The sequence below is a fragment of the Nothoprocta perdicaria genome, unplaced genomic scaffold, assembly GCF_003342845.1.
Source record: "Nothoprocta perdicaria isolate Ctin4 unplaced genomic scaffold, notPer1 scaffold_273, whole genome shotgun sequence".
In the NCBI taxonomy this organism is placed as follows: domain Eukaryota; kingdom Metazoa; phylum Chordata; class Aves; order Tinamiformes; family Tinamidae; genus Nothoprocta; species Nothoprocta perdicaria.
The window spans coordinates 679,511-697,340 of record NW_020455503.1 but is presented as its reverse complement, the minus strand read 5'-3'; the positions used below and the strand labels follow the sequence as shown (position 1 = coordinate 697,340).

Genomic DNA, 17,830 nt, shown 5'->3' with positions numbered 1-17,830 from the left:
TGCATCAAGGTGTTTAAAATAGCATATTACTTTTCACTTGAGATCTGAACATACTTTGGTGAGGTGAACAGCAATTCGTACCTCCATTCCCAAAGAAACCAAGGGACAACTGCGCACAGACACAGCAACGCACGCAGGAAGGCCGCTCTGATTTTTCACTAGATCCTAAGTTGCTTGTTATTTTTTAACTCCTTGCAAGCTGTTGGTAACTGAAAGAACGCTTATGTGCTATTTTCAGCTATGGAACTAGGCACAGGAGGAATACCCTGCACTTTTCTTACAGAGAGAAGAAACTGAGCATCTGTTCAACATCACAAGGTAGAAAGCTTCCAAGGCTCAACGATGTCCATTTGAACTTTAGACTTCTTTTCCCTCTATTCTAAACCACCGAGTGCTGAAAGCTGAGACAAGACACCAAGGAGAGCTTGTGCTGTATATCTGCAAAGCTTTTCTACCCTTTGCTACTGGCTGCTACCAGCAGCAGAGCCCCGGCTGAGCGCAGGACAGGGCTCTGCTCTTGTTAGCCACACATGGATCTGTGCGCGCTCCGAGGAAGAAAACTGATCCACAGGGAAAGCACCGGCAGTTTTCACCCGGAGTGCCCACCAGATGCTCAACGCCTCTTTGCTCGCCCTTTTGCAAAACTTACAAAGCAACTGTGGTAAGGGCAGGTGCCCAAACACAGAGCAGAACCAGCAGCAGAAGCAAGCAAGCAGACATGTCAAACTTCGCCTGGTGCTAGAATAGCTGGAAGCAGAGGGAGGCTCCTCTGGGCTCCTTCCAGAGACCTCGGTCTGCTTTGAGAGGAATTTCTGCAAAATCACTTCTCTCCTGCCGTATCACAGCAGAGAGTGGCTTTACAGGCACAGTTTGCAATATTCAAAACTTGAGAAGCACAAAACATAGTCAACTACTCATTTTAAACTGTAGAATCACAGAATGTTCAAGGTTGGAAGGGACCTCTAGAGATCATCTAGTCCAACCCCCCTGCTCCAGTAGGGACACCCAGAGCACGGGGCACAGGGCGGCATCCAGGCGGGTTTGGAAGATCTCCAGAGAAGGAGACTCCACAGCCTCCCTGGGCAGCCTGTGCCAGGGCTCTGGCACCCTCACAGGAAAGGTGTTCCCCCTCACATGGAGATGGAACTGCCTGTGTTTCAACTTACACCCATTACCCCTTGTCCTGTCACTGACCAGACACCAGACACTCCCACGTCCCTTTCCGTGGAGCTGCTCTCCAGCAGGTCGACCCCTATTCTGTCCTGGTGCCTGGGGTTATTCCTGCCCAGGGGCAGGACCCTGCACTTGTCCTTGTTGAACCTCAAGAGGTTCCTCTCTGCCCAACTCTCCAGCCTGTCCAGGTCCCTCTGGATGGCAGCACAGCCCTCCGCAATGTCAGCCACTCCACCCAGCTCGGTGGCTAGAGCCACCAAGCCACCAAAGCACGGCAGAGAACCTTGGCTTTTGGGCCAACAAATATCTTCCATCAGGTTATCTGGATCTCTTTTATGGTTTCAAAGGAGAAGAGGGAGGCCCAACCTACACCCACGCCACCACAAGAAAGTGGTAGGGTGTATTCTGAGGTGAAGAGTAATTTCTTCTTATTTTACATACCCCCACGTACTTCAGTGAATGTAAGAAGGGGCAGAAAAGAATCCACCACGCTCTTCCCAGCTTTCCATTATTTGGGTAAACACATCACATCTTTAGGAAATAAAAGGGAAACAACAGCTGAACCACAACTTTCAGCTTGCCAAGATCCGCAATGTGCGACAGAAAATGAAAATAAAATAGGGTTAGTCAAGCTGGAAGCTTACCCAATATATTACAGCAGAAAGACCTTTATGTAAAATCTAGAGGAGGAAAGGATAAAAATTTGGTGGGGAAATTTATGTTTACAAGATGAGGCAAAAAAAAAGCTGAGGGCAACTCAGGCAACTCTTGTTAAACAGACTGATCTTTCACAGAAGTCTGTGCAGATGCACTTGTGTGGATGTGTTGGCTGGACCTGCTTACAAAACGCTGCCAATCAACCAGCCGCTCCACAGCAAAGAGAAGCATCTTTCCAAAACTGTTGCATCCCAGGAGAAACTCCTCCACCGTAGAGCCTTGGAGGAACCATGTACTAGTAATCAGGAGGAAATGGGATCTGGAAAGACAACACTTTGGATAGGAAGGATGACATTAGTCAGGTAATAAATCAGTATAAGATCCCACCTAATGCAAAACACATTTATGCTGTCCTAAATTACGTAGTTTATTGGGTAGGTCAAGAGCAAGAGGATTCAGTAATATTTTATGCTTTCCAGTGAATACAGCCAAACTTGCAACTTGGGACAACCACATAAAATACTTGAACTGACAGAAAGCTTTGCCTACAGGGTTTTCATTTCCGAGGGCCAGCCTTAGCTACCTCGCTCAACACAGATGTCTCTGCAAAGTTTCTACAGGTTTCTTTTTCTTCACCATTTCAGATGTGCAAGCCCTCAGCTTTTTACAGCTTCATGCTCAGATAATTTTAGAAGACCATTTAAAAATTTCCCATCAGATAGAAGCACAGAAGAATAAGCTGCTCGCAAACCCCATAAAATAATACTCCCGAAATAAACTGTAGTTCTTACCATTTTCATGGATCAAAGTAATTTGAAGGAGGAAAATATTCAGCTATACTAGATATTAGAACACAAAGCTCTGCTAAATCAGCATCAGGAATTGAACCTGCGGCAGAAACCTGTTTAACCCCAACCTGTCCCGCAGCACCCTAACAGGAGTGGAGGGTAAGAAATTGTGACAAAGCACCTAAGCATCAAGGAGAGCAACGCGAGGCTCTCAGCTGCTCAGCCACCTTGCCAGGGGCTGCTTTGATAGCAATCCATCCCTTTCTTTACTAACAAGAAACTACGTCTCATCCCCTTCCCTCTAGCCTCCAGCAGCTCCTGTCTTCTGTGTGTACACGTGTGTGCATATATATACACACGTATATATACAGTGTATGTTATCCATATATACGCCACAGAAGCCCTTGTTTCACTCACCTTCTCAAGCCTGCTGCTGGCATAGATACTCTAACAATCTCTCTCATGAAATCCGTACTTCTCGTGATGCTGCTCTGTTAGCTCTGTGGCAGCCCTGGGCAGCAGCTCCCGGGCACCTGGGAGGAGCAGGAGCCCCTGCACGCCAAGGCCGGTGCTGGACAGGACAGGGTCCCAACGCGTTCCTGCTGAGGCTGCTGCTCCTGCTGCACACACAGAGCAGGCTGAGCCCTCCGCCAGCGCTGCCAAGCACAAATCACCTGTGGGCACGTCGTTCCACAAGGGCCTTTTCTCCTACGGATGCCACGGTGGCGAGGCACTGGCAGTAACACCCACATGAGGAAGCCTGCTGCTGCTTGGCCAGTGTCCCCTGGGCTGGGGCGTAGCCGCGCAGGGGCTCAGAGGGTGCGATACCCGTTGTGTTTTTTCGGCTGCACGCTCTGAAGCGTTAACTGGCTTGTCGTTTCGCCTGGGCTGACTCTTCCCTCCTTGCTGGAAAAGCGAAACAAGGTCAGCGCGGGAGAGACGGGCCCAAGCTCGACGCCAAGGGCGGCGAAGCCCCCGGGGAGCCCATCCCTGCCAGGAGCACTAGCGTGCGGAGGAAAAGTTAATCCAAGCCAGGCGTGTGCAGGGACGAGGCTCAGCGGTCACTCCCTCCTCAGCCTGGACACCAGCACATTCAAAACAAAGAATCTGGCTGTCAGAAACAGGGTGGTAGCTGGGAGGAACACGAGGAAAACAAGCTGTTCATTTGGACCGGCGTTATCGCGGAACAGAGCGAGCGAGCCTGTAATCAGCGTCAGGCTCTTCCCAAGCTTCTCGCTTTGGCCTTGTCCTGCTGTGTGGCCCCTTGCTTCAATGCACAATAGGGTCACTACACAGGACAAAAAGGTTTCAGGTTGTAGGGAGACTGAGGAAGAAAAATGATCCCATGCAGATTTTTTTTTTTTTTTTTTTAAACGCAGCTGATGTTTGAGTGCCCCTGTAGTCATCCCTCCCTTATCCTATTTCCGCTGCCCTGACACTAATCTGCCTTGAAATTGGCTGATTCTGCTCTAGCCATGTTTACATGGAAGCAAGCTTCATCTGGTGGTCCTCGTTCAGAGACCACTTTCTACTCTATGGCAGCAGAGATTATTAAAAACTATATATTACATGCACATGCCTTAAACTGACTCAGCTTGGAAAGATAACTGTATTATATCAGCTTTCCAATTCCCTAGGTCACAGACAGGGAGAGGTAGCAGTAAAAATCTCAAATGGAAATTGCCTCCTAAATATATTATCTCCATAAAAACCATTTAGCAACTGCTAGTATCCACAAGACAAAGGAAAAAAAGATAAAAAGTACACGTGACAGTGTAGAGTCGGGAATGCTGCAGAGGACTCGTTTGCATTATCACACTGAGCATTAACTGCAAGAATGGAGGGGTGAAAAAAAAAAACCCACACCACAAATGTTCCCCATTTTGCACAAACGTCAACTACATCCAGTAATTTCACTGATTCTTCTCGTGCTCTGGCACTGCTGCACCCTGGGCACCTGCGCCATCCTGGTTTGCACAGGCTGCACTGCATTGACCTGCCCTGCGTCGGAGAACCTCCATTTGGGAGAGGGTGCAAAACTCCCGCACAAGCAGCGGACGCCTCCAGCTACAAGCAGCAGCTAAACCTACCAGGCTGCTTTATAGAATGGGTAATAGCATAGAGATGCACTGCAGAGCAACACAAACATTTTTTCCCTGCTGCTTTTCGGGAACACTTTCTCATTTTATAGGAATCCAGGGTTAAGGAAGAAGAGGCATTTTCTTAATCTATTCCATTTTGTTGTTTTTAATCATTTTAAAGCGTTCAAGAAAGACTAGCCCTAACTCCTCACTTACTCATTGCTTCAGCAACTGCTATTAATCCTAGGAGAGCCCGACTGGAACAAACCAACCCATGTTTGCTTTGGGCCATCCACACCATAGCTCATCTACTAGAGTAAGCCAAAAATGAGGCATGTTCTTCAAGTTGCTAACTCCTAAATTTTTATTTCCTGATCCACGCTCCAAGAGTTTTATTGTGTTATTCCTCCTTTTACACAAAAAGGCCATCAGACACACAGATACCACTGATCTATGCTATCTTGTACATTAGATTAAGGAACATACAAATAGCAATCACTCTCAATTCCAAAAGGTTTATTGTATAATTAAAAACGGTATGTGTTCTTGTAGGAGTTCAACAGCTTTTTAGCCTTCCCATCTACACAGCTACTAATCCAACCCAAAAATCAAGAAGTCCATAGTTGCTGTAACTGTCCCTTGTAACAGGAGGAAAATACAAAGTCATTGGCCACACGTACACGTGCAATGAACCACTGCCCAGAGTAGTTAACGTCAAACAAACAAGAGATGCAAGTTAAGAGACATGGCAAAACACAAATTGAGAACAGAATAGTTGTGCAGCTAGAGTGATATAGGGAAATCAATGCACTTCCTATTTTCTTCCCCAAAATAGCAAAAGTATTTCCTAAAATTACTGCATTGCTGAACAGCTGCAGTGGCAACAGGCTGAGCAAGAGGTCAGCAGCTGGGACCTTCATCTAAATAGGAAAGAGGATCCCAATGTATTCTGTTCCCTGTGGGCAGAAAGAGGGACAGATATTATCCATAGGAGGAAAGAAAAGAGAAGGGGGGGGGGGGGAAGAAAGGCTGAAGGGTAAAAAAATCTTTGGCAAAAATTCTAATTTTTTAGTTAAAAAGAGATAAACTTAGACTGTAAAATTTTAATGAATCTCTAAATATATACTTGAGCTTCAAAATCCAAATAGTTCGACTTTTTTCCTGGGATGCATTTCTTCTCCTAAACCCTAAACTTAAACAGCAGCACTGAGAAGGATGGGATTCTTGAAATGCTTAAAGCGCACTCAAATATCTGTTAGATAGAGCAAAATTAGAGCTCAGTGTCAAATTTGTATCCATATCCCAGAGCTCTCTTCACAAGACAAGCGTGAGGACCATTTATGCTACACAAACAAACCTAGTGAGGAGATGCCCGCAGTTCCTTTCCCCAGTAGCAACAGACTGCAGTAACTACCACCAAAAGCCGAAATTAAACAGGGTTTCATTTTTGTTCCCCAGCTACTTTCTGAAATAAGCGTAAGCAGGCAAACCACACGCTCGCTTGCCCTTTCCCAGCCACATAAGGAGGTATTTAAGTGGCGGCTCTGCTCAGGTTGTTCCTGCAGAGCAGACTATCACTTCCAGCACACAAACCAACGCAGGCCGCGCGTCACACGCAGCCTTCCCTGAAAGCCGGTCCGAGCCGGGTGCCCCTGGGCCAGGGACACGGCCGACACCACTGCAGGGAGCCGACCGAGAGACAAAACAGGATGACGCCAGATGAAGAACCAGCGCGCATGGTTTTGGGCCGCAAGAGCGGTACCGGTGGCTAAGGAGCGAGGCTCCCCCTTCACGAGGAGGGCTGCCGCGCCGTGCTGCTGCAGCACCAACACGAAGCGGAGCCAAGCGAGAGCACGGCGGGGCCGCGCGCTGTGCTGCACCTCGTGGCGCACGAGAAACGGCCACCTCCACCACAAGGGGCTCGCGGGGCCCGCACAGACGGCTGCAGCCCGACACACTGCGGAGACAGCCAGGGAACCGGGCTCCGACAACCCACCGGGGAATAATCACTGCACCTCAGCCCTCAGAGCCCCGCATCTCCGGCTGTGCGAGCGTGGTCTGGAACACCCACCAAACACCACCCGTCACGAGGCCTGTGCGCTCGTGTCCGTGCGGAAACGCAGCGCGGCGCCGCCGACCGCGGCGGAAAAGAGGAGGCGGGCGCAACGGAGACAGCCGCTCACAGGATAAAACGAGGGAGGAATGGCCCTCAGAACGAGGAACCCCTTTCCTGAAGGCAGCAACCGCGTTATTTTTACAGCGGTCGAGCAGACGGGTGTTCCTCGAAGAAAGGGAATCAGTCACGACAGCAATCTAGACATTACTTTAATTTATTTCCTCTTGTAAGCATACTATCACCTGGAAGATAACCAGTGCGAGCCTCGGCTGGGAGGAGGAGGTGGCTGGGAAGCCACCGAGGGAAGACTTTGACTTCCTCACTTGATAAGGCCTCAGCGCAAACACGGGAGAAGAGCAGGGAAAGGTAAGAGGAGGTACGTGCACGTCTGGAGAGATAAAGAGAAAATTACAGCCCATGCCAAACGCTAACAACGCAATTATCTTCCCGTAGCCGCAGGTCTGCCTGCTAAAGCAGCATCCACATCAGAGGCACATTCCCAGCACTCTTCCTGCTGCAGAGGAAAAGGAAACTTCGCTCAAGCACCATGTACTGCTCAGCTGATACTGTCAGGCCTTCCTTTCAGGTTTTTGGAGAGAGAAAAATTGAGGTGGCTTTCTCATACCAAAGCCACTCCCAACACAAAGCCAATATATGGTCTTAGATATTACATTTACAATGACGAGCAACAGGATAGTAAAAGCTACAGGTTTAGGGAAGCTGGAGCACTAAGATCCTCATGCAAGAGCTATTGTAATTTAGACATTTGTGTTGAGAAACTCTAGCTTGCATAGTTTTTCTTAAAATAAAGATATATTTCTCTTTTCAGTGTGGCACATTGCTGTTACAGATATGGAAAAAAATTGCAGCACTTGGTCATAGGGAAGCTGATTGCGTGGGGCAACTGAAGAAAAGTACCCAGAATGAGGCATAATAGAGGAACTTGGCTTTAAAATTGTTTTTAAAAGTTCTCTTACACAGTTGGGCGATTTTATGAATATGTTAATAGCTGTAACCTTTAGAATTCAAGACAGGAACAGCAGATGGAACCTAATTAAAAGAGAAAAAAATATTAATTCATCTTCATAAGGAATGGGAAAGGCAACGGCTCTTTGAAAAGGGAGGTCCTCCGTGTCATTTAATGAATGCAGAAACAACTAACTAGACCAGGGACTTGTTAGGAAATAGATACACCTCACATTGGAGGCCAAGACTATAACTTGTGGCTTAAGCAACTGAGCAGACAGATGTAAAAATCACAGAAAGGAGTGGCCATTTCTTTTACCATATATTACAGCTGTAATCCAACAGCATCCTCCAGTTCAGGAGGTGGACTGTAGGACCACATTGAAAATTATACTTCCTTCAGCTCTATTTTATTTACCTTCACAAAACCTCTGCGGGGGGGTTCTGTGTGTGTGCACACATGCAAAAATATTAAGATATTTCAAAGGGATAAAAAAAGAAAAAAACACAAAGCAAGAAATCTCATTCCCAGCTAGGTTCTGTAGAGTCACCTTAAAATAATAATAAATAAAATAATAATAAAAAAAAAAACAGCTGGCAATATTTGTACCTGACCTTCTTCCGCAGGCTTTAGCGCAGGCATCAGCAAATACAAAGTGATACAATTGATTTATTCCTCCTGTTCAGCCGTGTTGAGCTTACTTGTAAGGCAACCCAAGAAAAGGCAATGATGCAGCTAAGTAAAGGCATGTAAAAACATGTGAGAGGCGACAGCCACGCAGGGCCCTTCCTCCACCCGAGCCACGTTCTTCTAATTGCTGTTTCACCAAGTGAGATACAGCAGCTACAAACAGTGAGGCTAAATATACACACGCTAACCACGCAGCTTCTGCTGCTCGTTGTGCAGTTCTTACTCAGGCCCAATAACCAGCAGAGGCAGACTAAGGGAAATTAACTCCACCTTCTAAGATCTAGATTCCCTGTCTAGATCTAGTTCCCTTAGAAATAAACCTCCAACCAGAAAGTATTCCTTCAGCTTAGCCATCTGACTACGTAAGATTTTTTCTAACTCCCGATGTTGACTTTTACAGAACTGGGCTCATCTTTACTGAGTGCACACTGAAGTACTTATTAAAACAATATACCATATCCTCTCTCCAAAGGGAGAAAGCAAACCAGAGCATACACAGACACTCAATTTTGACAATAAAATGGCAAAACAAAAGGAAAAATAGGTCAGCACTTACACTAAATAACAGGGATGCACTGGAAACAACACCCTAGGGAAAATAACTCTGGACCTAAAGTTCCCTTGTTGCTTGCCCACAAGATATAGATCGGATATAATAAGATTCATTTCAACCAATGTTAAACAAGAGATACTCTATGGGACAAGAAGAAACATGTATTCTATTTTTTACAACTGGTAAAGCAGCAAAAAACTATCCTGAGTTTCAGATAAAACACTGACAGTTCAGGCTGCAACAGAATTTTTATCAAATGGTCCAAATTATGGAAAAATCGTAACATGAGTGTAAACACGCATTTCCTCACATGGAACTTTTTTCCGTTATATAACTTGCAAAGAAGAAACAAGTAACTCTAAAAATACAATGAGCTGTGCTTTACCAAAACTTTCACCAAGGCATGGGCAAAATACCAGGAGGACAGGGCGGAATTTAGGGTTTTTCTACTTGGAGAAAAAAGTAGACACACGGATGCCCCAGCAACACGGTGACAAAGCAGTCGCATGGTAAGTGTCAGCAGACGTTCGCTCTGCCAGCCGCTCCAAGCAGAAAGAGCCCGAACTTGCTTCCAAACGTCGAGCTAAAAATAAAGCCCGTCCCTGCAGCGGAGGGCAGCATGGTGTTGGGCAGCACTGCAGTCGCTCTCCCGGCCCAGCTTCTCCCAGCTTCCCAGCGGCATTCCCGGCGCGCCGAGCTCCCTCCCTCCCTGCAGCTGCATCAAGGGCTGCACGCGAGGCACCTCATGCCACCTACAGGCTCTGCTGCTCCCTTTCCCCGCACTGCCTATCCATGGAGCCTTGCCTCTCCCCTCGCTCGCTCCTCACAGGCATCCCAGGCCTCCCAGCGCCGGCTCTCCCTCTCGCCTGCTCTTCTCCCTCACGAGGCCTCCCGATCTCAGGGTCTGTTTCCACCCTGCGCTTCCTCACTTCCAGCAGAGCCAGCTTCTCCCGACAGGCACATGCAGCTCCAGCTAACTCTGGCTATGCTGCCTCCTGCAACGCTACTGCAAAGACTAGACTTTATTTGGCCCTTCAGGAGCCCGGGTCTCTTCCGGATCCCACTTCTCCCACAGACTTCAGGTGGAGCCAACCATTTGTTTGAGAAACATTTAAGAGATCAAAGACAACTGCATGAGGGAATGATACAAGTTCTATCAACCTCATGGAAAAGCAGAAAAGCAGAATTAAGAAACACAGCCCACTGTCTTTTATCGGGTTGCTCTGAGACATGAGGGAACCTGTGGAAGGCCCCGCCAAGGCCGAAGAGCTGCCGCACATCACCACACCACGGGGTTTGTCATTACAGCAGGAAGCAACTTGCCGAGAATCCTCCCCCTGCCAACTGCAGACGAGAAGGAAAACTTCTTAATTAGTCCTCCATCGCCCTTCTCCTCATCCTCCCAAGAAATAAGCCACCAAAGCCAGGAAATGACAGGGAGTCTGTGTAGACATACCTGCAAATGTCAGTGGGAGCAGAGCTGCAGTTAATACAGTGATAGGTTCTCTCAAACAGACCTGCATGGCTGGCAAGATAGATAGGTTTTACTCTAATATTGTATGGCAGAGCCAATAATGACTTGCAGGCAACTGCTGCAATGTTATTTATTTTGGAGACCTGAATAGAAAGTGCATTATTTTGGCATCAGTTCTTGGGGGTTTTGTTTTGTTGAGGAAATGCCACACCAATCCTTCAGCTCCTTCCTAAACACAGACTAGAGAAGTTTTTAAGTGACATGATAAATGACTTTGTTGAGTTTCACACATTGGATAAGCAATTTGTACTTAGAAGAGATTAACCTAGCCAGACAGGCACAAGAAAGCTGCTCTGACTGTTCTGTAGATGTCTAAGAGCAAGGTAGGTTATCCCTCTTCCCAACATTCCTGCATACAAGAGGCAGGATAGAGTCGCACCTTTTGGGAACAAATCACCTTATCTTAAAGGCAAAAAACCCTCTTGCCTAGCCCTCCTTTCCCTCTGCCCACCCCTAAAAATAAGAGCAAACAAATGTAGTGTCACCATATGTAGCAGCCTCAATGTCTGCCTTCTCCAGCCCAGCTCCCTGGGAAATGGGTTGAGATCTCACCAAGTACTTGTACTGGGACCCTTTTCCCCAGATCCATGGAACCATTGGAACCATGCACCCCATATATTTTTAATCCAACAGGCTCCTTACAGTGTGACGCTAGCACATATATTAACATTTGCAAACTGCTGATTTTATTTTGCATCTCTTGGACAAACTGCAACCACATTGCAGGCCTGACCTGGGAATACATTCCGTTCTACACAGGCATCAAGTTTCAATCCTATTTTCCTTCCTTACCTCCAAAATAATACACCCTCTTCTTCCTGTCCACGACACCTGAAAGCTGATGGCCCATTGACAGCTGCCTGAATTGGGATATTCTTTGTTAACTGTTTGCTTTGGATCAAATGAAAGCAGAGAGGAAACGGACAACAGCCCCATTGGGAGAAGACTCATGTGGGACAAATTAGGAGCCGCTGTAAGATTTAAAAGCCAGGGGGAAAAACAGGACTAACTGGAGGCAGCTGTCAGGATGTGGTTTTTCTGTTTATATTCCTCTCCTTCCCTCCCTTAAGCCCATTATGGGTGTTATGAGAGAAAGTCAGTGTGTGTATGTGCGTGTGTGCACGAGAGAGCAAGTGTGCAATGCTTGTGCCTTCTCCTCCAGGCAGGAGGCACACGGATATCGGCTGCAGAATAAGGTAACTTGGTCAGAAACCTAAGGACGGGGAGAGCCACTTCCTTAAGAGAAAAAACAACCTTTGCTCGTGCAAGTAGCATAACATGCTGTAAATTTACAGTTTTAGAGGATCAGCTGTAATAATTAAGCGAGCTGCAATCTGGAACAGTGGAACCCAGGCGCCACTTCGGTTCTGTGAATGGCAGCTCCTGTTGCTGGATCAGACTTGCCTTGTATTCCCCTGCCACCAACTCCAAAATACCAACTGCTAACATGGCACATTGCCATGTACAGAAGTGCTGCTTATACAAAAAAAGGAAAAAGAAAATACCTTGATTTCTACCTTCAACAGTATTACACACATAAAAGCTTTCCTTTCCATATCTCCTCATGGCTTCTTACATACTTACCACAGTGCTTTCTGCCACCACATAACACTCTCAGGGAGAACAGCTCCCAAAGCTGTTGTTACCTGCAGGAGAACTGGTTTAGCTGTTAGGTATCACCCACCCGCCAAGCCCCTTATCCCAGCGCTCATCTCCATGCCAGTTGAGGTCATTTCCAGGTGGCAGGAACATCAGAGACGGTAAAAGAGGAGCCGGAAGGAATGGGTGAGAGGCAGCGTGGCGTGTTCCAAACCAGGGAACAGCTGAGGATCCCCCTCCTCCAGAGAGGGTTCTCCCTCTCTCCCCACCTCCTCCGCCTCCGCTTTCTCCTCTGTTCTTACTCCTTCTCTGAAGCCATTAACTAGAATAGCGCTATCTGGATTTTGCACTTCCAGGGCAATCAGAATTCACAGAAACTGAATTACACAAGAGCCAGAAAAGGTTATGTTCGCTCTCTGGCCCTCTTCTGAATAAGCATGGAAAAAGCATCAAAGTACATCAGAAAAGCTGATCTGACTCCATGGACGACCAACCTATTTAGAGGCAAAGGCACATAAAAGCTTTTAATAAGCGCCCTTACAAAAAACTCCAGAATGTAATTGCCCTGCCAAAGCTGGCAGAAGCAATCAAGATTTTTCTTTTCCCTTTTACACAGTTCAAACCGCTTGGCCTTCCCTGCTGGCGCATGAATCAGCGCTACGTTACGCAGCGGGCAGGTGTCTTTCGCAGGCGGCGTTCGCCGCACGCCGGTTCTCTTCACTCCTGGTCTGCAAGGGCGCTGCAGCCCAGCGCGCCGCCAGGCAGGGCCACGTCGCGACGGTGACGCTGCCCGGCCGGCCTCGCTCGGAAGCGGGGTGCAACGGCTGCGAACGCGGCTCCAAGCTGCGCGAGCGCAGACGGGGCTGCATCCATGGGAACACCGGCTCCGAACGCGGCTTCCCAACAGGGAGCTGCAGGTGAGCCCTGGTCAGCCGCTACTCACGTTCCTTTGACTGCCTCTGATCAAACGCGGAGTTCTTTCTTTCTAATAAAGTCGGAGAGGCTTTTTGTTCAGCCTCAGCACCCTTTTTTTAATAATATATACACACACATACACATTTTATCCACCTACCTCCCAATTCCTTGAGCAAGGTAACTAGCCCACCATGCTACTGGAACACTCTTAGCAAGTTCAGGCAGGAAAGGGGCTTCTCCTGTCTTGGAACACGCGTAACAGAAAAGAGTGTTTTCTGCACCCAATTACGGGCTCCTCATTGCTCCTAGTGTTATCTTCATGAAGCAGGAGTAATTCTAGGAGATCCAAATGTGTTTGCTGAACTGCAAAGGTAGGATGATTCCCAATAACTGCTTAGAAATGGGAGAAGCATTTTCCATGTAACCAAACAGGAAAAGTCCATGCCCTCCCACTCTGTTCAGTGTACACACTCACACAAACACATTCACCCTTACAGGGGTCAGCAAAGCTCCTTGCCACGCATTTAATAAAGACTCAACTGATAGTCTGAAGACAGACGACAAGCACTTTCTATTGAGCTATCCCTGACTCCCCAGCGAAGAAAAACAAAACAAAAACATAGCTCCTTTGGCACTGGTGCCACACATTTTGTTGCCTATGAATATATGGGCAAATAAGCAGTGGCCAAAACCTGAAAAATACTAGTCTTGTGACAAAGCAAATGTAAATTTTTCCAGACAGCTATGCCTGTTTGTTGCCACATCGAAGGCTTCAATTACTCTTGGTCTGCCTGCATTTAATAAAAAGAATCAGATAGAGACACTGAAAGAAGCTGCAAGGTAGTGAAAAATATAGATATTATACCAATGTATATATATATTTTTTTCTTGTGCATCTTGTACATATGACCTGCAACAGGCAATAATCTGGAGCAAGTATCTCCTCCTGTTCCAAAATGGGCCAGCACAGATTAACTGAAAGGATTGAATCTTCTAGTATGGAATGAAATAAGAGAACTATCTAATAAACAGCTCAAAAAAGAAAAAAAAAAAAACAGAGGCAGAAAAGAGTATTTGAGTAACCAAAGCTCACTTACGTGATACCTTTCTCAGTAGGCAAAGAAACCGGCGTGTTCACCCCTGCTATTGCTGCTAATGTTTGTCTGATGAGTGACATCTATGGTGCACTTGCAGGAAAGGAGCAGTGAATCAGACACTTGAAATTAAGCTGCTAACACTCTCTTTTTTATTTCCTATGTGTCATTCAGCAAATCGGTGCGGCTGATTACCAAAAGCTAATCTGGCAAGAGCCCAGGGCTCAAGAATCAGACATGACTTGCTCCATTGAGATCAGGCCCGAGCACATTCACTCCCTTCTGAATCTATTTCTTCTCACCACAGAGATTTCCGACCTGTCGCTGAACCGTCCTGGGCACTGAATAGCACCGAGCTCACCCCTCAGCACGCACCAGCTGCCTCACGATGCACTGAAACGCGGTTCAAAGCCGTCCTCCAAGCACTCCCAAACATGGTGCCAGCGCTTGCAGTCACATCCACGTGGTTAATGCAACAGAACGTGCTCGTTACAAAGGCAGTCTCTCTCTACAGCGATTTTAACGCCCAGCATGGTGCCGTAGCATGGGAGAAGAGCACCACATCACTTCCCACCCTACATCAGTACCACAGAGATGCACCTACGAGCTGCTTACATGAGAAGCTGGCAGAACACCACCAGTTCTGCCTGTGTGGAACAAAGCTGCAAGGCTCTGCATTACTGCCATGCGCTGGAAGGCGCAGCACAGCGGCCAAGCCGGGCTTTCCTTCCACAGCGTGGCAGTAAAGAGAAGCAGCACAACTGCAACCCACCTTGGGATCTGGAATGACTGAGGAGCAGCAGCAATAAAACTAGACCCGCGGTTGCCCAAACGAAAAGGTTTAAAAAGAAAATTACTCGTTTCAGCTAGTGAAGGGCAGGGAAGATACGGCACGATCCAACCTTACTGCTAATTAAAGGCAACTTCCCCCACATTCTTCCAAGGATGCTCGCTCTTCCTCATTACTTTTCATCTGCTACTAATTTTGCTTTTAAAACATTAATTCTGCTGGGAATGCACAGTAACAACAAGAGCAATTCTTAGCAAATCAAGTATTTTGGGCTATTTTGGGTTTTTTTTCCTTCCTTCCTTTTTTTTTTTTTAATAAAAACACTAAACTTCTGGAAAGGGAGTGGGGCTGAAAGTATAGAAGCGCAAGCCACACTATCACCAATAACTGTGCGCAGTGGGTTTCACTACGCCTCGCCCTCCACAGCAGGCCCTCCTGGCGCTTGCTCCAAAGGCCACAGAGAGCCCCGGGCTCCCGCGGGTCAGCGCCACGGCACACAGCACTCGGCACAGCACGAATGACCCACGTCGCGCCGTTCGCCGCCTCGCTCGCACTGCTTCACCATAGGGCTCTGCTTTTAGAGCCGTCACCATTCATCGCTGCAAGAACGTGCTTCATTCATACAACGGCTGATTTTCTTCCTTTAGCAAAGCATGGTGATAAATTTAAAAAATAATCTTAATAATTAAAACTAATTGTCTTTCTGTGCCAGTGAGGACTGTCCTACTTTCCTCTTCCTGGGGCTCTGACTCCTTTGATCTGTCCATCTCTGTTACTAACACGAGCTGTAGGAGTGGCAGGTTCAAGTAGAAATGAGGTAAATAATTCCTGAGTGGAATGAAGCTGAAGTTGGCAAGCAGTTGAGATGCCAGCCTGAACTGCTCAGGAAAAGTAACAGGAATGACAAAAACCATTTCTGTAGTCACCCCTCCATGTATTCCTAACAAAAAGTGTGGCATTGAGCATGGTGCTAAATCACGAGCAAAACAGCTTTCTGTTGGCGACAGCTAGTCTTGAACAACTACAAGATTTTTTTTTTTTTAAACAGTATTTTATTCACTCCTTTTTCTAGTGGCTTTATTCTAAACACAGTGATATTTACGCGTGCAACTAGCTGTCAGGCTGCTTGCTCCTTATTTCCACGCCCAACAAATAATTAAACAAAGATAATCAAGTTGAACATGCAAAAAGGTTATAGTAGCAAACACAACTACTTTAAATAATATTAATATGTACACATGTGTGTGTATATATAATAAAAGGCAAAGAGCAAATAGGAGCAAATGACAATTAAGAAACAGGAAGGTGACTGGTTCTTACAGAAATTCCCACACACTTTTGTAACATCTACCAAAAAAATCACAAGAAAAAATCCTCCTGTCCAAACAGTGTATCTTTTATTTCTAGGCTTAAATATACAGTTTGATGAGGGTACAGAACACCACACATAACGCTATGTTCTTAATAGAGCCAAAAAAACACATTCGGAGAACTTTCATTAAGGGTCGGAGAGGAAATCATAGCACATTGTGCCAACTATAGAGATGTTTGCAGGGTTCCCTGTTTCCTTACAATACCGCTATTAGATTGTCCCAGCTCTGAGCACCCAACATAACATACATTGAACGTCTGCTGAGCACGGGCATTTGGGGGAGCATGATCTATTTTTCTCTTCCAGGTTCGGAGGTTATGATACCCATCTCAGAGCAGCGAGCAAATACCATTGCACCCGCATTTCCGTATTTCACAACAAAAAGAGGCTCCGAAGGCCTAAACACTGTAAAACATGAACCAGCTTTCGTACAACGAGACATTTTGCAGCAAGGTCGTGCCAACAAACGGAGGTAGAAAACCTAGCGATCCCTGAAAACTGCTGGGGGTGCTACCCTGCATGTAGCAGCCCTAGAAACCCCACATTACCTGCTTTTCTCACTGCTTCGGGGGTGCTTCTTTTCCGTTCTCGTTAGGTTTTACTTTGCTGAGGGGGGCCGAGGAGGCAAAGCTCAGCCCTGCGTGGCAGCGAAGGAGAACGCTCGTGAGGCGGCAGTAGGTGCTGCCATCTTGTCGAGAGCACGCGCTCGGGGCAGCAAACCCAGGGCTGTGCAAACCCGCCTTTGCTGCAGGTGGTTGCGGGACCAAACGCTCGCGGGGCCGTGTCTGAGGGCAGGCACCGTGCCGGGAGCGAGCAGCCGGAGCGGAGCGCACGGAACCTTCCAGAAGCGCCATGCCGAGGTACACAGTCCCCAAGCCCTGCGTGCCACCAACACCTCCGCCCGCTCCCCCCCAGCGGGGCTCTGTCTCAAATCATTTCCATACTCAGAGGAGCATGAAAGAGGGGCAGTGACAGACACGAAACTAGCACGAAAGGCGCCAGGAGCCTCCTGTCTGGCCGCCATGGGAAGTTAACCCCTTCCTGGCAGGAGCGATGTGCACACAAAGCGAGGCGGAACAGGGGAGCAGGATGGCGGGGGCCATGGATCGCGCCAGCACAGGGCGACACCGACGACCCCAGCATCAACCTGCACAAACACGAGCTGGGGGGAACCCCTAGCTTGCCTAGAAGTACACAGAGAGGAAAACATCCCGGCTTGCTCATCCTAAGTCAGGCCTTTACCCGGGATACCCTCTCCCATCCATCAATATGGGGTAAAAAACACCTACATGCCTGCCCCTTCATGAAGGGTTAGTCCCCCTCTCGCACACAAATGCAGCCTCCAGAGAAGCGGGGTCAAAGCAAAGCAAGGGGCATCAAACAAAGCGCTCGCAGCTCCTCCTCTTCCTGCCTCTGAAATCCCACCACATACGCGGTGAAAATTATCACATTTTACACATAATTCATATGTCTCTATACAAATGAGTTATAGAAATTCAAT

General features: G+C 47.4%; 1 protein-coding gene across 1 annotated transcript in view; it reads right to left on the bottom strand.

Annotated features, from left to right (window-relative positions):
• EFNA5 (ephrin A5) overlaps nt 1-16,917 on the bottom strand; it is a 141,250-nt gene extending 124,333 nt beyond the window's left edge. Inside the window, exon 1 of the mRNA XM_026040984.1 lies at nt 16,878-16,917. The gene's annotated coding sequence lies outside the window, so the exon portion shown is untranslated. The remainder of the gene's footprint in view (nt 1-16,877) is intronic.
• Between the last annotated feature and the right edge of the window lie 913 nt (nt 16,918-17,830).